At 34.9% G+C, this 22795-nt stretch overlaps 1 protein-coding gene and 1 non-coding gene across 9 annotated transcripts in view; both read left to right on the top strand.

The window, feature by feature from the left end:
- Window positions 1-22795, top strand: part of DGKB (diacylglycerol kinase beta) — a 714841-nt gene that overhangs the window by 19026 nt on the left and 673020 nt on the right. The window lies entirely within an intron of this gene.
- LOC113912051 lies at window positions 22424-22526 on the top strand. The gene has a single exon (XR_003516680.1). It is a non-coding gene; the product is annotated as a U6 spliceosomal RNA (small nuclear RNA).

Below are 22795 nucleotides of genomic sequence, written 5' to 3'. Positions count from 1 at the left end.
AATCAGGATTGATTCTTATTTTATTTATTTATTTATTTATTTATTTATTTATTTATTTATTTAAGATTTCATTTCTTTATTTGACAGAGAGAGACACAGCGAGAGAGGGAACACAAGCAGGGGGAGGGGGAGAGGGAGAAGCAGGCCTCCCGCCGAGCAGGGAGCCCGATGTGGGGCTCCATCCCAGGACCCTGGGATCATGACCTGAGCCGGAGGCAGACACTTAACGACTGAGCCACCCAGGCACCCTGATTCTTATTTTATTCATCGCTATACTTGGTGGTAACTTACACAGCCTGAGATGAGGGTTTATTTTTCCCCTCCGAAGGCTTCAGGGATGTTTTTGTCAGGTTTTGGAAAATGTGCTCCAGGAGCAATAATAAATTGAGTGCTGCCTCAGAAAGTCAGGTTGTCAGGGAACATATTTATCTCCACATTTGGGAAGCAGAGCAAAATAAGTACAGACCTTTTAAAAAACCTGTGTGAAAACTTTCTAAGGTAAGGGAGAAGATCAATCTGACATGGCTTTATATCCACTTTCTTTATAATTTATGGGCTACATGGGGGTAAAGAATACTCTAAAATCCATGATCATTCAAGATGAACATTGTTTTTTCCTATAGTAATATAGTACTGAGGAAAACTTGATAGTTAAATGGCTCTGTTTTATCCTGGAGATACCATGATATAAGAGAAACAAATAATTGTATTTAAAAAATATTTTCCTAGGTTTGCCTAAAGTAGAAGCCTGCCTATTTTTGTCGATAACATGTTATTGGAACATGGCCGAAGTAATTTGTTTACATATTATTTATGGCAGCTTTTGCACTACAACTAGCAGAGTTGTGTAGTTGCAACAGAGTCCTTTTGGCTCACAAAGCCTAACATAGTTCCTCTTTGGCTCTTTTTATTATTATTATTATTGTTATTTTTTTATTTTATTTTTTTTTTACAGAGAGAGTGTGTGCATAAGCAAGCGTGGGGGAGGGGCAGAGGGAGAGAGAGAGCATTTTAAGCAGGTTCCATGCCCAGCAGGGAGCCCCACACGAGGCTCCATCTTACCACCCTGAGATCATGACCTGAGCCGAAATTAAGAGTCGGACACTTGACTGACTGAGCCACCCAGACTCCCCACTTATTCTCTGGTTCTTGAAGAAGTTTGTTGTCCCCTAGCCTGGAAGGAAATTTTGTCACAAAAGGAAGATTCTACTCTTTTTTTTTTTCTGTAATGACATTAATAAGTTTGCTTTAGTAGTGAGAGATGACAGGATTGTAGTGGGAGCATCTATTTATTAATTGGTGGTCTTACTCTGTAGATTTATTTGTTTGTTGGGTATAATCTGCCTCATCCAACTAAAGCATTCAGTTGGGTCTTAATTGGATATCACAGAGTTAGGTATTGTTTGCAGAGCTACTGAGTCTGTATATGTGAGCAAAATGTCAATTAAACTTCAAGGTTCAGATCCCCTCTTCTAAGTGGTTTCCAAAAAGTAACCCTCCAATTTATTCAGCAGTAGGAACAGTGACAGTGGTTAATGTAAACCGTATGGCTTTGAGTATAGACTCCTAGGAAAAACTGTGCAGATCCTATCTTTACCTATTTCTTTTCTTTTTTTTTTTTTTTTTAAAGATTTTATTTATTTATTCATGAAAGACAGAGAGAGAGAGAGAGAGGCAGAGGGAGAAGCAGGCTCCCAAGGAGAAGGAAGCCCGACGCGGGACTCGATCCCAGGACCCTGGGATCATGACCTGAGCCGAAGGCAGACGCTTAACCATCTGAGCCACCCAGGCGCCCCTATCTTTACCTATTTCTATCACTTCTGCCTCTATCGCTGTGTGAATGTGTGTGTGTTCATCCATCCTAAATATTTCTTAAAGAAACTGGAAAATCTGAATTTATTATATATTTCATGTATTTACATATTTAGCATATCCTAGCACACATTAATATTTATCTAATCAAATATTAGCACTGTGCTAGGTGCTAAAGGGGAGCAAAAAGGCTTCCTAACTTCATCACATTTTCATATTTGAGGAAGATAGACATTTAGTACAGTATAAACAAATTACATATGTATTTCTTTTTTTTACCTTTTTATCTGAGAAGAAAGGCACAAATAATAAGTGTATGGCTCCATGAAATGTTCACAGATTGCACACACACACACACACACACACACACACATAACCAGCCCAGAACAAGATGCAGAACATACCCTGCAATCCTGATGGTGTCCTTTCTCCTTTGGCCCCATTTTCCAAGGAAAACCATGGCCTGACCTGAGAGATTCAAATCTGAGGTTCTAAAACATTGAGTTTCTGATATTTATAGATCGGGAAATCTGCATTTCTGCCCTCCTTTGAAAAGTAATTTCTGGCAATCCTGAGCATGTGCAGTCCCTCCAGCCAGTGGCCTGCTGAAGCTGGAGCAGCTAGTGGTCCCTAATGGAGGGTGTGGTCTCTCTGGGCCCCTATGGCTCACGTTGGTTTTGTCACCGGCCTGGTCTGCTGACACAAGAGCTTGCAACACTTGCCTTTTTCCTTCTCTTGATCCGTTTCAATGTCTTTGTGCTTTTGACCACCCCGAGCATTTTGTATAACAAGGTAGTATTATATTGCATACAATTTTTTATATAAGTACATATATAATATATATTCCTATTTGTTGTACTTATTTCTTTATCTAACACATACACATTAAAAAAACACATACAAATTTAACATGTTCCATATACAGAAGATGAAAGAAGAGTTTTTTGTTTTTTAAGATTTACTTATTTTAGAGAGAGATTGTGCACGTGAGCACATGCGAGCAAGGAGAGGGGCAAAGGGAGAGAGAGAGAGAATCTCAAGCAGACTCCCCACTGAGCATGGAGCCAACATGGGGCCCAATCCCAATCCCATAACCCTGAGATCATGACTTGAGCTGAAATCAAGAGTCGGCTTAACTGACTGAGCCACCCAGGTGCCCCAAAACAGAGTTTATTGAAGGGGACCATGATGTGGATAGAAGAGTTCCTCAAGCTTCCCCTAATAGAATAGCAGTTTAGCTAAGATGAAAGTAAGAAGTTAAGCAAAGCCAAGATGAGAGGCAAAAACATATCCCATGAACATATCTCTATACGTTTACAAGTACACTAAGTACTTCATTCTAACAATCTTATCAATTGATTTTCCTCTGTTTTTATATGCTCAAAAGTGACATTTAACTTTTCCATTCTTAAAACTTCAGCCATCACCTTCTATTGAATTCTCAGATTGCCATGGCCCATATTTTATATAGAAACATATAACAGGAATTATATACTATAAAAACCTTAAAACAGGAAATTCAATGCTGCCTATCAGCTTATAAGACTACTCCCCCCCCTTTGCTGTTGTGAGAGAAGTTTTGGTCCTTGGGTGGAATCTAGAACCTTAGTGTATACTCTGACCTTCCAATATCCTCCTTCTTGGACTAGCTTATCAGTTATCCATTTCATTCTTGCTCTTGCTGTCCATCCATGATTCCTCTTTCTCTCTCAAACTCTCAAATGTACTCATAGTTAGTTTCTGTCTTTTTACCTCCAAAACCCACTACTCTCTATTTTCATCACTCCCATTTGAGACCACCAAAATCTTTTGCCTAGGAAACATCTGCTAAAGTTACAACTAAATTATAGAATTAATAAATTATGGGAATAAAATGCACAGCGTGAGGAATATAGTCAATGGTATCATAATGGCGTTGTATGGTGACAAATGGTAGCTGCACCCTTGTTGAGCAGAACATAATGTATAAACTTGTCAACTCACTATGTTGTACACCTGAAACGAATGTAACACTGTGTGTCAACTACACTCAAATAAAAAAAAATGACTTTAGAAATACAAAATGGACGCATTTCAAAGACTTTATTCAACTCATTAATTAGTGAAGGATTTAGTAAAATGTCAGGATGATTCAAAAGAGAAGTAGAGGATGTGAGATTTATAGAGCTATCTAGTTAAAGGAATAAAGAAATTAATTTACTAAAAGATATTAAGTGGTTGGGACACCTGGCTGGCTTAGTTGGTAGAGCACGTGACTCTTGTTCTCAGAGTCATGAGTTCAAGGCCCACATTGGGGGTAGAAATTACAGAAAAAATGAAAAAAATGAAATTAAAAAAAGATATAAAAGTAGTTACAGTCATACTAGGCAATAAAAAATAACATTTCAGGTATGGTATACAAGTCATTGGAGTCATTTCTTTTGGACAAGAAAAGCAATATAAAATTTTCTCAGAGAATTATCATTGGCATTTCACTCAGTTTTAAAGTTAACCTTCATTCTTAGATACTTGCAACATATTCTGAGCAATAGTAAATAGGAAGTTGGATGGAGGTATGTAAGCCTAGAAAATCAAAAAATCTCCAGTTAGGTTATGTCTGGTATATAAAACCCAGCCACTAAATTGAAATGGTACCTAGTAATCCTTTTGCCTATTCCCAAATGCAGACCCATGTTTATGATTTAATTGTTCCGCACACACTCTTAACTCTTAACAGATTATAGAATATATTTTAGAATTTTTTGTAAAATATTTAGAATATTTATATATTCTAATAATTATGGAAAACCAAGGATATTCTTTTGACAGTTTTATTACATAGAACTTTAAAACAACTTTATAAAAAATAACTCAAAATCAAACATGAGCAATTTGTTGGGAGAAAATACTTTTTCTTTATATAATAGGTAAAGGGTTAGTTCCTTCAGTGTTCAAAGATATAAAAACCAATTTTAAAGATTTCAGAGCCATGGAAATAATTCAGGGTAAGAGCAATCAATTTATAGAAGTGATTTTAATGGCCAATCCTATGAAAAGAGGCCCAGTCTCAATTGTCACTGAAATGAAATGAGGACCACCCCCCCACAGCCATATAATTCAAAGTTTGCCCATCAGATTGGCAAAATTTAAAAGCATTTAATAGTACCCAGTCTTGACAAGGGTATAAGGAAATTGCTCTCCTACAACTAACGGCAATTCTATAAATGCTGTGGAATATTTGGAAATCATGTTGCTGTAACTTATTAAAATATAAATTCCCCATCATTTTTGACCTGACAACATCATTATTATTTACTAGAATATAAAGATATATGGTACTAGAATATATGTGCTGCCAAAGTGAGCACTATATGGTACTAGAATATAAAGATAAAGGTACTAGAATATAAAGAGATATGATAGAGATTTTTTTATTGCAGCATTATTTATTATAGCATGAAACTGGAGAAATAAGAGCAAATCACATCAGTAGGGATATGGTTGAGTAAATTATACATCCATATTCTGTAATGCTCTGGCTATCATAAAGAATGAGCTGTAATTGTCTGTATGTCCATTACATTTTAAAATTGTTAAATTATAGAATGTACATATACATATATAGACATATAGACATATATATACATATAGAATATACACATACATATACCCTATGTATGAAGAGGTTGTATAAGCAGAGAGAAGTTATACACAAAGCTTTACCAGTGTGTAGATTAGGTTATGAGATTGATATGAGGCTCCTAAAGATATAGTTAATTTTGATAGTTTATCATTTTGTTAAAAAGAACATTAATTTTACTATTATACATGTAATTTTAAATTACTATACCATATTATATATATGACTGCCCATATGCTCAAAATCTCGCAAGGGGCTTATTATGGAATTAGAATGCAACCCAAACCTCTTACCCCCATCTAAGTCTCCTCTGATTTGGTTCTCCTTACTGCTCCAACTTGATATTGAGCAATTCTAGCACTCCCCAAAGATACAAATGTAGGGAGCCGAAGGGGTACATGCACCCCGATGTTTATAGCAGCAATGTCCACAGTAGTCAAACTGTGGAAAGAGCCAAGATGTCCATCAACAGATGAATGGATAAAGAAGGTGTGGTATATATACACAATGGAATATTATGCAGCCATCAAAAAGAATGAGATCTTGCCATTTGCAATGACGTGGATGGAACTGGAGGGTATTATGCTGAGTGAAATAAGTCAATCAGAGAAAGACATGTATCATATGACCTCACTGATATGAGGAATTCTTAATCTCAGGAAACAAACTGAGGGTTGCTGGAGTGGTGGGGGGTGGGAGGGATGGGGTGGCTGGGTGATAGACATTGGGGAGGGTATGTGCTATGGTGAGCGCTATGAATTGTGCAAGACTGTTGAATCACAGATCTGTACTTCTGAAACAAATAATGCAATATATGTTAAGAAAAAAAAAAGAAGAAGAAGAAGATAGCAGGAGGGGAAGAATGAAGGGGAGTAAATTGGAGGGGGAGACGAACCATGAGAGAGGATGGACTCTGAAAAACAAACTGAGGGTTCTAGAGGGGAGGAGGGTGGGGGGGTGGGTTAGCCTGGTGATGGGTATTAAAGAGGGCACGTTCTGCCTGGAGCACTGAGTATTATGCACAAACAATGAATCATGGAACACTACATCAAAAACTAATGATGTAATGTATGGTGATTAACATAACAATAAAAAATTTAAAGAAAAAGGAAACAATAGCCAATTTTTAGTTTATTTTGCTAAGTTGCAATTCTTTCTTACTGTAAAGGCTTCACACTCACCAGTATACCCTCTGGCTAGAACCACCTTTCCCATTCTCTGGCTGAGTCAGTTTAAATGTCACATCCCTAAAATTGCCACTTTGATCATTCAGTAAAAATTATGTCCCCCAGTTATTAACTCATTAGCATTCTGAGGAATGTAGTTTTTTTTTCTTTAATAGAATGATGCCTATGACTCTCAGAATTACTAAATGAAGATTTTGAGTATGCTGTGCAAATTGAGCTAGATAAATATTCAGTAAATGTAATTTTTAAAAACTAGAATCCTATTATTAGAGACAAAAAGAATCATGCATACAATTGTCATTTATTACTTACATGAACGCTTCTGGATTATTTCACTTTAAAAGAATTTCAACTTGTCACACAAGTCTTATGTGGTATGATTATTTCAACATAGGGTTAATTTACTGTGGAGAAAATGAATGCTCTTCCTTGATTTTTCTTCCCAGCTGTAGGAGCTGTTAGTATGAAGGTTTTTGTTTGATAAAAGAAAAGGAGTTTCACAAATTTGTTTAGTAACATACCTATTTAGAGTCGTAGGCATATTCTTTAGACTTTATAGCCCTAGGTCATTTCAGATAGGGAAAAAAAATGGTTTTGGCCCATTGGATTAGAACCTTCTAAAGACATAAATATTTAGATAGACTGCAAGGAGGTTCTGACAAGATAAAGTATGAAATATCCAAATAACTTGGAAGAAGAGCTAAGTGTTTTATATTTAGGGAGCAAACTCCCATCTGAAGTGATAGAAACAGTTTATCTCTTTCAAGTGATATATCTAAGCACATTCTTTAACTGAATGCATAGTGAAAGTTTACCATATTAAATTGTTTCAAAATTAGACTTGGCTAGCTAACAGAAACAAATCAGGCATGTAAACAGGATATCCTTTACCTTAGGTCATGAATATTTTGAAATACATTAATATAGATCATTTTTGTTTGTCATTATTTGGTAGGAGTTACATTACCTTGAGCTGTGATATGTCTTGATACACATTACTTCTTTAATAATACGATATATCAGGAATCTGTATGACATTTTGTTCTGTCTGGTAATATGAGGCCATGAGTATATCATTTATTATTATCAAATAAAAGCATGGATTTTTAGAGCACTATAAATATAACAATTTATAGAGCTATAGCATTTATTTTGGTGGTGGTGTTTAAATAGATGTTGTTGGCTTTTGATACAAAGTTGAATGGGTTATTATTATTGCCCATAAACTAAAACCTATTCAAGATTCAGAATGAATTCAATAGGAAGAAAGCCAGGTTAGCGTGTGAGATATTTTAAGAGATCACATGGGATAAACAATAAATACCTATCTCTTTCAATTTTTTGTACCTGATAAAATGTAGTTCATAAGGACTTTTCATCAGCTTGCAAATTATGCAGTAAAATGTGTAGTCGTATAACTATTTTTCTTGTGATAGTTTTTTAAAGCTTCAGTGAAGGAACATTAGTGCAATTGCAAAAGAGAAAGATGAAGCAACTGGTAAAAGTTTTACTCTACATTGCCATTTATGAATGCAGATGAAATAAAGAAAGAAGTAGAAGTGTTAATTTCTGAATTATTACTGGCATGATCTTTTTTTTCTGGTTAGCTTGATTTATAAATTAATATGTGTAAGGGTCAGACATAAAGAATTTTTGTTAACAGACTGCGTATGTGCATATTTCATGGATAAAATATTATTGGCTTTTTCCCCACCTTAATTGGGCATTCCCAGAGTCATGGTAAGTTAGATGGAATAAAAATTCTATTTTTGCCCTACTGTAAGGCACAAATACAAATTCGGTTTCGAGTACATGCTCCTATAAACTAGTCACTAGGGATGCAAAAAGTCATAAAATGATAATCAGTCCTCAAAGCTAGGAGTTTGATTTAATTCTCCTATATATGATTTTTCCCCAAAACAAATCAGCATATTTTCAAAAGCTCCAGGGGCCTATTTTTTGTGGAACTCGGCACTGTGGAGAGTTATTTAATTATTTCTTGGGAAAAGTTTAAAATGTGAAGTTACCTCAGTAAATAAACATTTATTAAGCATCTATCACAAACTTGGTTTTGTGGAGAACATTCCAAAACAAAACAAAAGTATACTAAGTTATAAACTACTGACATACAAAGCAGCAAAGCTGCACACAATCGTGATAGAAATGCAAAGCTAGCATTATTTCCCAAAACAGATTGTTTCAAAAGACTATTTCAGTAGTAATGAGACCAAGAATTTGGCTGAATTTCAGCAATAATATTACAGAGGGTAAATTACACATGTGAATCCTCAGAGACTTCAGTGACAGTAAGTGGTGCATAGTTACGAAACTTCCCCTAGGATCCCAGGATTGTTACATGAGAGAAAAAACTCTGGATGAACTGTGGTCATTTAGGTCCTTTAACTTTTTTTTCACATGCAAGTGTAAAAATATTAATGTCTTCATAATTATCTTCTCAGAACTAAGCACAGTTCTTAGCACGTAAAATGCATGGAGATATTGAAATTGCAGACATTGACTAATTTTTTTCCCCTGGAAAACAGAATTTGGTGGTTGCTACTTATCTGGGTTAAATAACATTGAGTATCTAAGAAAAGTAGGTTGACATATAGGTTAAATTTTTTTTATGATGTGATTCTCTTGATAACTGAATGTACTACAGCAGTGCTAGGCACAGCGAACTTTAAAAAAGTACAAACTATGTAGCCTAGCTGGTTGAGAATGACAGTATAGAGCATCATGTGATTAGAGTCGAATATCATTTGTGCAGAAAAAACTCAGAAAGGCAACTAAGTTATGTTGAGCTGAATTTGCTGCCAACTTATAATAGCAACAGCAATATAGAACTGATACGGTAGCACTGTTACTAAAGAAACATGAAAACCTAAGAAACACAAGAAAATGGGTTAGGAAAGTTTGTTGGGTTCTAGCTTTACTCTTCTCAGTAGTCAAGGCAAAGATGTAGACCTGATAGTTATAAGAGTCTTATTATTTACTCAAATGATGCTTAATAGTGTGTTAGGAAACATAATTTCTTTTTCCCAATACTGGTCATTTTGAGATAAGATGGTTTGCACATATGCGTATACACACACGAATTTAAAATATTTACTATGTATGAACATACTCACATAAATTTCATAATGATTTTTATGGACGGGTATTGAGCAGTAAGATTAACAGTGGTCTTGATAGTTTTGCATGATTTGTTTGTATAACTAAATAGGTAAGCGCAAGACATTACATCAACTTACAATTAGAAAAAAGCATTTTTTATTTTGTGGAGGGATACAAATTGATATATTTCGGCTATATACTGTTAAGTCATCCATGTGGTCTAATAAAAAAAGTATGATAACTTCTAAAAAGTGAATAGTTAATGTTTTCCTAGATTTTAAGCTACAAGCAGATACACGAAGCAGAATTTTTCTTACTAAATAAAAGAAGTAACATTTAGCATTCAGTGAGGATGTTTGAAAAGAATAAAAGGCCCTAGATGGCAAATAGCTTTAGAGGAATGACATTTATTTTATCTGTGGCTTGTAGAGACAGCTTCATTTCTCCATAATCCTTTTAATATGATGTTGATCAACTATTGTTAAATTATATTATTCTTTGTATGCTGTCCCTGGCTTTCAGGGAAATTCCTCTTAATTCCATTATATCTACTTAACTTCTTAATGACACACCAAACTCCTCTCTAGAAAATGGGTATTGTTTTTTAACACAGAAGGAAAATGTTTTTTCATTAAGCTTAGCAAAATAAAAAACGAGTTTGGGAAGGGAAGATATTGCAAAGTTATTTTCCCTCCTACTTACTTTGGAGAAACAACTTGAAAATTTACATTCAGGGGACTGTGCAATCTAAGACTTTATATTGTATCTAATAATAAATCTTTGTGGGGGCATTGATCTTGAATAATGCTTTGGAGCTCAGGGTACAATGGATTTTGCTGCAATTGTTGCTTTTTTCAGTAATAGTTTAAAAAAGCAGTATTTCAGTTGACTTTAATCATTTGTGGCAATACTCCCTCACTTTTTTGTCATGTGTATATAGTATTATCTATAATCTATTAATATTTAGTGTGATATATTAATATGTTTTTACTGTACTATAAAATAGTATAGTATTTTTTCTCATAATCTCATGATGAGATTTTATTTTATTATTTTTTTATTTTGTTTTTATTTTTTTAAAGATTTTTTTTATTTGACAGAGAGAGTGAGAGCACAAGCAGGGAAACAGTAGAGGAAGAGGGAGAAGCCAAGCAGGGAGCCCGATACGGGGCTCAATCCCAGGACCCTGAGATCATGACCTGAGCCGAAGGCAGACGCTTAACCATCTGAGCCACCCAGGCACCCCTCATGATGAGATTTTATAGACAAAAAATTTGGGATTCTCATATATTAAGTACATCTCCTACATTAATATAAATGAATGAAAACAAAATATTTATATTATTTACCATAATGGATTTAATGTGAAATGTGGAAAATATATGCTATTTCCATTGCTAAGCTATGTCAACTAATTTGCCGTCACAAAAAGTACATTATAGTAAATGCGTATCTAGTGAAATGATCCATGAGTTCAATTGTGATAAAGGAAATCCTGATGAAAGGAAAGTGGGTGAGACAACTGAAGACTATGTGATAGAGCAGAGAAACTCAGGTCCTAATTTTCTGAGCATTTTTCAAAACAGTTTTCTTGAGGATAGATTTATGTGTGTGTGTGTTTAAGTGGTACTGCAAGATTAACTAGGTATACCTCTTCATCTTCGACTAGAAAAATTCAACCTCTGATACATTGGCTGGATGAGTAGAATTTTATTCAAAGAAAGAATACTGTTCCTAAAATGTTTAAAAATTGGGGTCAGTAGAGCATGTGACTCTTAATCTAAGAGTCCTGAGTTCAAGCCCTATGTTTGACCTAGAGCTTACTTAAAACAAAAAACCAAACAAGACAAAAACTTAGTCCCAAGAAGTGAGTCCTATTAAATCCACTTAAAAATGTTTAAGACTCACTACTCTATATTTTTGTTTCATTCTTGGTAACTCAGTGTTCTATTTTTTCATATTTTGATTAATACAATTATTCCATATTTTGTAATAACTACCTATGTGATATCTTACAAATAAGTTACTAGTAGAATAAATAAATAGTGTCATTACTGAATGCTACCAATTACATTTTCTTTAAAGAAACTGAATGACTTTTTTTCACTTGAAGTATAGTTGACACACAGTAATCCATTGGGTGCAGGTGTACAGCATAGTGATTCATCATCTCTTTATGTTCTGCTATGGTCACTGCTGTAGCTACCATCTGTCACCATACAATGCTATCATAATATCATTGACTATATTCCTTATGCTGTACCTTGTATCCCCGTGACTTAACCAATCCATAACTGAAAGCCATTGTCTCCTACTCTCCTTCATCCATTTTGCCCCATCTCCCTCCCCTCTGGCCAGCACCAGTTTGTTCTCCATATTTATGGGTCTGATTCTGCTTTTAGTTCATTTCTTCATTTGTTTTGTTTTTTAGATTCCACATATAAGTGAAATCTTACGGTATTTAGCTTTCTCTAATTCATGTCACTTAGCATAATACTCTCTAGATACATCTATGTTGCTGTAGATGGTAAGATTTTATTCTTTTTTTATGGCTGGTGTTGCATTGTACATATATGCATTGTGTATGTGTGTATATATATATGTATACATATATATATATATATCACATCTTCTTTATCCATTCATTTATGGATGGACATTTATGTTGCTTCCATATCTTGGCTATTGTAAGTGATGCTGCAATAAACAGAGGGGTGTATACACCTTTTCAAATTAGTGTTTCCATTTTCTTTGAGTAAATACCCAGTAGTGGTATAGCGGATCACATGGTATTTCAACTTTTAATTTTTTTGAGGAAGATTCACACTGTTTTCGAAAATAGTTGCACCAATTTCCCTTTCTACCAGTAGTGCACAAGGGCCCCCTTTTCCCCATGTCCTCACCAACACTTATCATTTCTTATCTTTTTGATTTTAGCCATTCTGACTGGTGTGAGGTGATACCTCATGGTGATTTGGATTTGAATTTCCCTGATGATGAGTGAGGTTGAGTATCTTTTCATGTGCCTGTTGGCCATTTGTATGTCTTCTTTGGGAAAACATCTCTTCAAATCCTCTGCACATTTTTAATCAGACTATTTGTTTTTGTATTTTGTGAGTTTTTTTTTTTTTGGCATTGAGCTGTTTAAGTTCTTTATTTTGGATATTAACCCCTTATTGGATATATCATTTGCAAATATCTTCTCCCATTCCATATTTTTGTACAAATTGCCTATAGCATATTTTACATATAAGTTACTAATAGAATGCATGAATAGTGTCATTACTGAATTCTACTGATTATATTTCTTTAAAGTAACTAAATGACAATTAAACAATTTCATTCAATTCAGAGACCTTCAGCGATGAATCTATAATTTTGGACTGTAATGGTAATTGCCTAGAGATAATGGAGCTCAGAATTAGCTATAAGTTGTGTCTTTACTTGTCATTTAAAGCAAGTGCATATACATATATGTATAAATAAAGGATATATAATTTATTTAGTGTCTGTCCTAAATCAGGAGCTGTGCTAGTCATTTGAAGCATAAAATAAGACAGATACTTTTTTGGGCAACTTTCTGTAAGTTCTGATTCTAGAGCAGGTGAGAAATAGGTTTACTACATATACCCATATTAATCAACTGGTAGTGTTTGCCTCTAGTGTTGTGTAGAGCGGGATTCTGAGACTGCCTCTGGGCTCAATAGTAAACGATTTTAATCATTTATTTATGACTGTAGCTGTCTGAGTGTTGGGAGGGCAGTGCTTAGTGGTAGCATGTCTATATTTGTTATATACATAATATATTTTTATATAACATATATATTATTAAATATATAATACTATAATTTACATTATATAATATATATTTAACAAATACAAATATTTGTTTTATATATATTATATATAATATACATATTATATATAATATACCTGTTATCCCTGTTCTGCCATTTTCTTATTTAGAATCAGTATTTCACTGGAAAAGTAGATGCACTTTAAAGGTAGCATAGTTTATAATGAACAATATGAACAGATTAGGATATGATAGATTCTTATACTAAACTGTAGAAGTGACTTACGATGCTCAGTTTTTCATCCTTTACAAACTCATATTTATTTTTAGATCTAATGAATCACCATTTTGCCCTTTGCTTCACAAAATGCTTAGGGAGGTTAATGTTCTTGAGACTCTCAGGCCTGTCTCAATGATAGCTTTGTTTTGGGCAAAGTGCCATTGATGATAGAAGTTTTAGCAAAAAGCATTAGAGAATGCTTACATTTCAAACTTCTAGAGGTTGTTTAAGATGAAAGTACAAAAACTAAATGGGTAAACATTAAAATTCATTTTGATAATGATCAGCTAATGTCTGTATCATGCCTCCATCTTTATATCTCTCCACAAATAGCAATTAACATAATAAATATGTTAATATTTTTGCAGAATCTAAACAGTGTTGGGTGCTTAGTAAAGGCTCACTAAATGCCTGTTAATGATTTGGTAGATAAGTGATCTGTGTGTGCCAAGAATTTTTTGTCAGCATTGTGCTATGCATGTTTTGTAAGAAATAGGAGCCTTGCCCTTCTCAGTTAGTCCAAATTCTAGGTAATGTTAGCATACCAAACATCTGGACATACTAACATTACCAAAAACAGAGAACAACAAGCATGTTATAAATAAGTGATAAACTGTATGGCACTGACCTTAGGAGAGTAGGTCAGACTAGGGTGACTCATGGTAGCTAGAGATGAATATTCTCAAGGTCAGACTTAAGTTAATTTTTGTCAGAATTATTATAATGAGAGAAAATGACAAAGATTTTTTTTCAAAGACAGTAGGGAAAATATTCTGCACAGAAGCCCAAGATATTTTCTAAAGAATTAACTCATTAATTCACATGTTCATTCGATTTCACTTATTTAGTCTACGTCAAAAAGAAATTGCTTGTGCACCGACAATGCAGGTTATAGGAAGCTCCAAGGAGGTTAATCAGGGGAAGAAAGAGAGCATATCATTTAAGGTATCTGCAGGATACCTAGATGAAGATCCCTAGTTAATAGATAACTCTGTGGGCTTGGATGTCAGGTGAAAATTATGGGCTGAGATTAGTTGAGGAGGTATTTTCACCTGGTGAACAGTGGAATCCAAAGATGTGAGTGAGATAATTCTGGGAAAGATGTGTAGAGCCAAGACTAAAGATGCAAATTTGGGTCAAGGTGTTGGATAAAGAAAGAAAATTTGATAAAGGAAATTAGAAAACCTTGTATTTAGATAAGACTGATTGTATTTTTTTAAGAAATGCTTAATGTTTGATATAAATTTAAGAATGGGCATTAATAATGATGCTATGATACAGCCCATCAGCTTAAACATTTTTGTACAAATGGAAAGAACATTCCCATTTTAGAGGAACGCATGCTCAACTACTTAAGGTTGTAATAAAATGCATTACTTAAAAAAAACAACAACGACCTTTTCAACTTTAAAACGTATAGGAAATTATGGACCCAGTAAAAGCTTGTGTTTAATCCTGTCAAAACCTAATAGTCTAAAAGTCTCCAAATGGGCCCAAATATGAAGTAAAAACTCAACACTAAATTTTTAATTGAATTTCATTTTCCAAGAATTTACGTAGGTTGTTTTTAGTTCTTCATTACTCATTTTGATGAGGAACGATTTTCTTTTGTATATAATATTATCTTTGGCAAGATGCCATTGCTCAATTTCTGTGGGCTTGGTTATTTTAGTGATTGCCATCTCAACATTGAATTTATAACATTTAGTTATGAGGAATTTTGACAATGTTTAGATTATAATATCTAGAAGGACTGCCCTTGCAGTTTGACAAAAATGTTTTATTTTTACCTCTAAGCCAAACAATGATGAGGATTTCTTTTTTCTAATTTCTTCATAGGGCTGTTTTATGTCTTCATCTTCCCTGAGAAATTTAAAATTTGCTTTTATACAAGGAAGCAAGGAACTAGCAATTTACTAACATTGATTGAATGTTTAAATATGCAACAGAGTGTGCTAGATTCTTAGGCCTTAACTTTAATTTCACAATAGCTCCTAGAGGTAGGTACTCTTGCCTCCCATTATATTTAAGGGAGAAAATTCAGACTTTTCCACTTCTAAAGAGGGCAACTGGAAAGTGAAAAAAAGAGAGGCTGGAGGGAAGAGAAATTGTTCATCAAAGGCAAAATGGTGGGGAGAGTTAAAGGAAAGAAGGTGGGAAGGCAAGATGTGGGGGAGCAGAGCTGATGTAGTTTCGAAGACGAGGGCCAAGAAAGAATTCTTGAGACATCTTTGGTGCAAAAAGGTGGTTTTATTAAAGCATGGGGAGAGGACCCGTGGGCAGAAAAAGCTGCATGGGGGTCATGGGGAGTGGTCCATTATATACTTACAAGTTGGGAGGGGGTTACGGATAGCGTTAAGTCTCTAAGGAATTTTGGAAGCAAAGTTTCCAGGACCTTGCGAAGGCTAGCTATTGTTGGGAAAATGTCATTTATTTGGTTTAATAAAACCTTAGTCATGAGACCCAGTGAGCCATATGTTTGGGGGATGATTGCCAAAACATAACTTGGGGGGTTTAGAGATAAAGGAAGTTTCCAAAGGTATTTTTATACATTAAAGTAGACTTAGGGATGCCTGGGTGGCTCAGTCGGTTAAGCGGCTGCCTTCAGCTCAGGTCATGATCCCAGGGTCCTGGGATCAAGTCCCGCATCGTACTCCTTGCTCAGCAGGGAGCCTGCTTCTCCCTCTGTCTGCAGCTCCCCCTGCTTGTACTCTTGCTCACTCTCACTCGCCTGTGCTCTCTCTCTCTAGCAAATAAATAAATACAATCTTTAAAATAAATAAATAAATAAAGTAGACTTACAGGGTCCTGGGAGGGGTGGGGGAGGGCAGGCTAGGATTGCCTTTTGCCCTTAGCAAAGTATTAACATTGAGGCAGTTGAGTCCCTAGAGGAATGTCAGTCTGCCTGTTTCAAGGACTTGTCAGTGGACTCTAGGTAGTCAGGAAATTTAATAATTTTTCTTCTGCCTTTGTTTCCCGCATCAGAGCCAGGGCTACTGTGTGTAGGAGGTTTCTGAAGGAGAGTCAGTACAAGAGGCAACAGAGACAACCCTGTGGGGCAGCTACCGAAGGGAACAGAGATCATGCAGATGTTTAAAGGATAAATTGCTTTGGAAAATGTGTGCAATAGCTCCTTCTCCTGTGTTTTACCACAAAACCTTCCATATAATCCACATTATTTTCAATGAAAGACTGACTCCAGTGTAGGGTGGGGGGGTGCAGTTCTTAGATCAGAGCCAGAACAAGAACAGTTATGTGGGGATTACATGATGACGATGACATGCAGACACAGAGGTGTTAATTTGGATTAAAAATGGAATCCAATCTAGGTCTGACTCCAAATCTCATACCTCTGTTACTACTTCACTTCCCATACAATTTGAAATGAGCTCTAAATCCAAGGAGAATACCGCAAGGACATTGTAGAAGCTTTTGGTGATGATACCTTAGGTAGTATTCTGTTAACAATGTCTGACTGGACAGCTGATTTGATTGTTTTGGCAGATATCTGTTAGAATTAGATCAGTCAAGAAATCAGTGCTAGTTGTTCTTGCATACGTATTGTAAGAAATGGTATTTCCTCTGATCTGCCAGTAATATTTATAAAGATGGTTCTCAAAGGAGTAAATAGAAGTCAAATTAGTTTCACACACTATTAAATGTAAAGGAGAAAATATGATTCATTTGAGATACTTATAGGGGTTAATTACATTTGCTTTTAATAATTTATAAATATTTAGAGCTTTATTATTATTTTCCACAAATACTGTTAAGCAAATGAATTTGAAAATTTAGTGCTCCAATTTCAGAAAACACAGTTTTTAAATTTAAAGAGTAACTTAACAAGTGCCATCTCAGTTAAAGGAAATAAAACATTTCAAGAATTTATTATTATAAAAACATGTAAACAAATAAAAATGTGGGCCTTAATATATTTTATGTGTTGCATTAAGAAATTAGTTCTTTAAAGCACTCGAAACACAAAATGTATGACATTTCAGAAAAATAGTTTAATTAGAAAATGGGTATTTTCTGAAACACTACTTAATATATGTGGATGTATTAAGGAACAGGACTGCTATCTTCAGATAATTAGATGACCTATGAAATAGTCACCATCATCATAAAAATCTACTCCACATAAGCTTATGTATAACAATATCTAAAAAGTGCCACTTTGTATTGCAGGGCCCTGTAGCAAGATTTCTCAGCGTTGGCACTGTTAACCTTCTCAGCCAGATAATTCTTTGGGGCTTGTCATGTGCTGGTTATGTAGCAGCATCTCTGGCCTCTACTAGATGTCAGTAGCACCCCCCACCCCCATCCCACTGTTGTGATCATCAAAACTCTCTCCCAGCAGTGCCAAAGGCTCTTACAGAGCAAAATAATCTCAGGTTGAGAACCACGGCTCTATAAAAATCATACTTGACTCCATTTGAGCTGCCTTTATACATTATTTTAGGCTTAATATTTACTTATGTTATTCATAATTATTACAGATAATTTAGGCAGTCTATTTATGCTTCCTTTCTAGAAGCTTTGTATAATACTGTAGCTCCAAAGACTATTAGTAGTACACCATCTCTGTCAGACAAAAATATTATTTACTATTAATGAATGAATGAATAAAAGTTATTTTAGGAAACTCTTCAGAAGACTTAAAATAATGAGAAGTTGAAACATCTAACGTGGCTGAAAACACAAATTTTTGGAACTACTAACCATCTCTTTGGCAAACTCCATACAGGGACTACACTTTAGAAAGTAATGGAAAGAGATAAAACTCATTCTTGAGATTAATTAAAATCTAGGTATGTTCAATATGGCATTCTGCATGGTCTTTGCTGGCTGTATTTGTAGAACACCCTGCCTATGAATGGATTTATTTTGTTGGTGGCTGTCAAACTCACTGATAGCTATTTTTATTTTACTTTTTAGAAATGGAGTTATTACATCCAAGGGAGAGCACAATAAATTCAAATATACCTGGAAAATTAGGTGCCTTTTTTTTTTTTTAAAGATTTTATTTATTTCTTTGACAGAGAGAGACATAGCGAGAGCAGGAACACAAGCAGGTGGAGTGGGAGAGGGAGAAGCAGGCTTCCTGCGGAGCAGGGAGCCTGATGTGGGACTCCATCCCAGGACCCTGGGATCATGACCTGAGCCGAAGGCAGACGCTTAACGACTGAGCCACCCAGGTGCCCAAATTAGGTGCCATTTGTATCCCAAACTTTGTTGAAACTATTTCAAAAATATAAAACCAGATTGGTTTTTCTGACTTCCTTATGTGCACTAATTTCTGTATGGGAGTTAGGATCTTGATAACAGATTGCCAAAAGGTAACTCCTGAATATTGAGGACTATTAATCCAAATAAAACATTTTTTTAAAAGTCTTTGCCTCTCTAAGTCCAGACTTTTCAGTTCAGGAAATAACCTTTCTCCATCACTACCTCTCAACCCCTTCCATCTTTATCTGTATTTTTGTATTCATCTCCATGCTTGTGCTTATAGTATATTTGTACCAAGAAAGCCTTACTCTTCTACCTTAACTCATGAAAATTATAGTTATTTTCAGTTTCTCTTTAAATTTCACTTTTTCATGAGTTCATTTGAAATTATTCTGAACCATAAAATGCCTTCTCCCAATTTTTCTTTCTCTTATTCCAGTTTAGCTCAATCCTTGACTGTTTTTCAACCCATACACTCTTTGAACAGTTACCTTCTCTATGTATACATGATGACTCCTACATCTTTAAATTCAACCTAGAACTGTGCCCTGGGTCCCTTCCTGCATATTCCTCCTAACTGTACACAGTAGTTTGAATATTCCACAGAGCATCTATCAGAGTTCAGCCAAGAGACAGGAACCATTTCAGGCATTTGGTAACAAAGGCGATGGAAGAAAGAGAAGCCAGATAGAAACTAGCAACAGCAGGAAGTCACTAGTATCTTAGGGCTGAAGAAACTCAGTAAAGGGAAGGTTTAACAAGAATCCCCAAAGTCCTGGGAGAGCTCAGGCCATGGCAGGATGGGGAGTAAGGTGAGAAGCTAGAAGAACAGAGGACATGGCAGTCACTACCAGAAAATGGATCCTTCACATCCAGGCAGACCAAGAGAAAAAAATCTTGACTACTCCCCTCTTCCTCCCCTCTTCCTCCCTCCTTTTTTTCCTGGCTTGCTAAAGCCATTTAGCAAGGGAGGCAGAGAAATGCCCTAAGGGAAATAGGGAATAGACCTGAGTATAAATAAGCAAGGGCTGGAACTCAGAGGCATCAGAAATGCAACATAATTTCATTAAAGTCATTTTCCTTAACCCTAACACAAATCCATTGCTCTGTCAGAGTCCCATTAACGGAATTAACATTTACATGGCTCCTTTTTAAATTTTTTTTTTTTTATCCTCCCTTAGTTCTTCAATGTGTCATCACCTCTTCACAGTTTTAAGTCTGGAGTATTTCTAGAATTTGCCATGTCCTCTTCATCCCTACTGCTGTGACTTTGTGCCTATCCTTCATGAATCTCTACTTGCACCTTTGCCAGGCCTCCCACTAGCATCTCTGCCTCCAGTCTTTTCATAACTGCCAGCAGAATTCCATCTGGAATATGAATGAAACCATGAGATTCTCATGTATATATATATAATATATATATATTATATATATATATACATATATACAGATATGTATGCATGTGTGTATATGTATTTTAAATTATCCTTCACCTCAAGACTAAAATCTTAAGGCCTCAAACTGGTATGATATGGCTTCTGACTCCCATTTTTTCCCATCCTCACTTACCATCTTTTTGTCCTCAGCCTCTGCTCAGTCTTATTAAATGGCTCATAACACCATTGACTGTTACACATTTCTCTGTCTTTACATATATTGTTTCCTTTGCCCGGCTAATTCCTAGTGCTTCTATAGGATTCTGTTCAAATACCTCATTTTCCGTGAATCCTTTCTCTGAAACTTTTTATCCAGACTCGGTTGTTTTCCCATCACTGTGCCTGAATGTAACTCTATTTGTATTTACCTCCATACCTCTTAAGAATATATATATCTCCCATATTCAACCAGACTATGTACTTCTCAAGGGCGAGTACTGTGTTTTATTTACCCTTGTATCACTAGAACATGGAAACATGCTAGGCCTGTTGCAGATGCTACACAAATGCTCCTTGATTGGAGAATGGCACATTTCTAGTGCTCTTATGGTCCATTAAAACACTTCTATTCTGGTTGTATGCATGCATTGGTGTGCATGTGTGTGTTCATTTTTTTTTTTTTTTTTTGGTAAGTATTTGACATATAGATTGTCATTTAAGTGATTTAAGAACAAGTGGGAATATCTACAGATAGCTATCTACACAAAACTACTGTGTAAAATAGAAATAATTATAATCATGAAATAACTTCTGGAGGCAAATTAAATTGAGACAAAAATTCTTAAATAATTTTAATTCTGAAAAGTCAGTGCCCCACTTTTAATTTAGTATTTAATTTTAACAAAAAGTGCCCCCAAATTTAAAACTATATTTTAATTCATATTATAGCATCCTTGCTTATTTATACAACTATATGTAGTAGATGTCCATTTTTCTTGGGTTTGAAGGGATTTTTCCAATTCTTTATTTTTTAAAGATTTTATTTATTTGAGAGAGAGAGGGAGAGCGTGAGCACGAGTAGGGTGTGGGGGGGTAGGGGCAGAGGGAGAGGGACTTCCAGATATCCCATTGAGCATGAGGTTGAGGCTGGCTCAATCCCAGGATACTGAGATCATGACCTGAGCCAAAGTCAGATTAACCGTTTAAGCCTCCCAGGTACCCCGATTTTCTAATTTCTTATATAAAATATTATGTTGTAAAATTGTAGTTTTATATTTAATTATAAAATATATAGCTTTAATAGAAATTTTATTAGTTTTTTTTACCATAAGTACAAACTATGCCCAATGTCTTTTAGAGTTTAAATGAGAGAGAATATTTATAATACACAAGACCTATTTGGTTAATACATAGTGTAAAATATTATATTAACAAAATATGTTTTTAAAAAAGTAGAAAAATGGATAAAATAATTTGAACAGACAATTCACATACACACAAAAAATTATAAATGCCTAATAAATATAAGAGTTTCACAACTTCACCAGAACTGAAAGAAGTACAATTTAAAACGGTTTGCCATTTCTGGACCATCAAATAAAAGTAAATTAAAAATAATATTGTTAAAAATAATTCAAACATTTCTTCAGGGCTCACTACCATGACCAGAGTACATTTTCTGACTCCGTATTCATGTTTTTATCAGTGCCTAATGTAAAATGAGTTCTATTGAAAATTATTTTAAGTAATCATTTCTGAGGGAAAGTGTAGGAAAAAAATAAAAAACATATTTAATGATTTTTGTGACCTGTATAAAATACATTTAATGCAATCGACCCAAAGTGATTGAAATAAAATACAAATATGTAAAAAATTATAAAGGCAAATGAGATACAACTGCATTATATGTTCATAAAAAAGGGGGGAAGAGAACACTTTGTAAAGAGAAGTGGTAAAGCCTTTTAGTCTTTTCCCACTGAATCTTAGACTTGAAAAAATGTAAGCATAGTGCTCACTTCGGCAGCACATATACTAAAATTGGAATGATACAGAAAGATTAGCATGGCCCCTGCACAAGGATGACATGAAAAAATATAAGCATAAAATGTTTAACCTTTTGTGGGAAGATTTTTTTAGGGAAGCAATAGAATATAGTGTTTACAATTGGCTAAGAGTAGAATTTCCTCCATTGGACTCCATGAGTTTGATTTCTGGCTCCATCACTTATTAACTGTGGGATTTTGAGGCAAATAACTTAAACGCTGCATCTCAGTTTTCTTATCTGTAATATGCAAAAATAGTATTACCTCACCCATAAAGTTCTTATAACCACTAAATAAATATAGAGTTAAAAATGTACCTGGGTTGTAGTGAGCACTT

This window comes from Zalophus californianus, chromosome 12 (assembly GCF_009762305.2).
Source record: "Zalophus californianus isolate mZalCal1 chromosome 12, mZalCal1.pri.v2, whole genome shotgun sequence".
NCBI classification, from domain to species: Eukaryota; Metazoa; Chordata; class Mammalia; order Carnivora; family Otariidae; genus Zalophus; species Zalophus californianus.
Note: the sequence above shows the minus strand (reverse complement) of the source record. Positions and strands in the feature narration are given on the sequence as shown.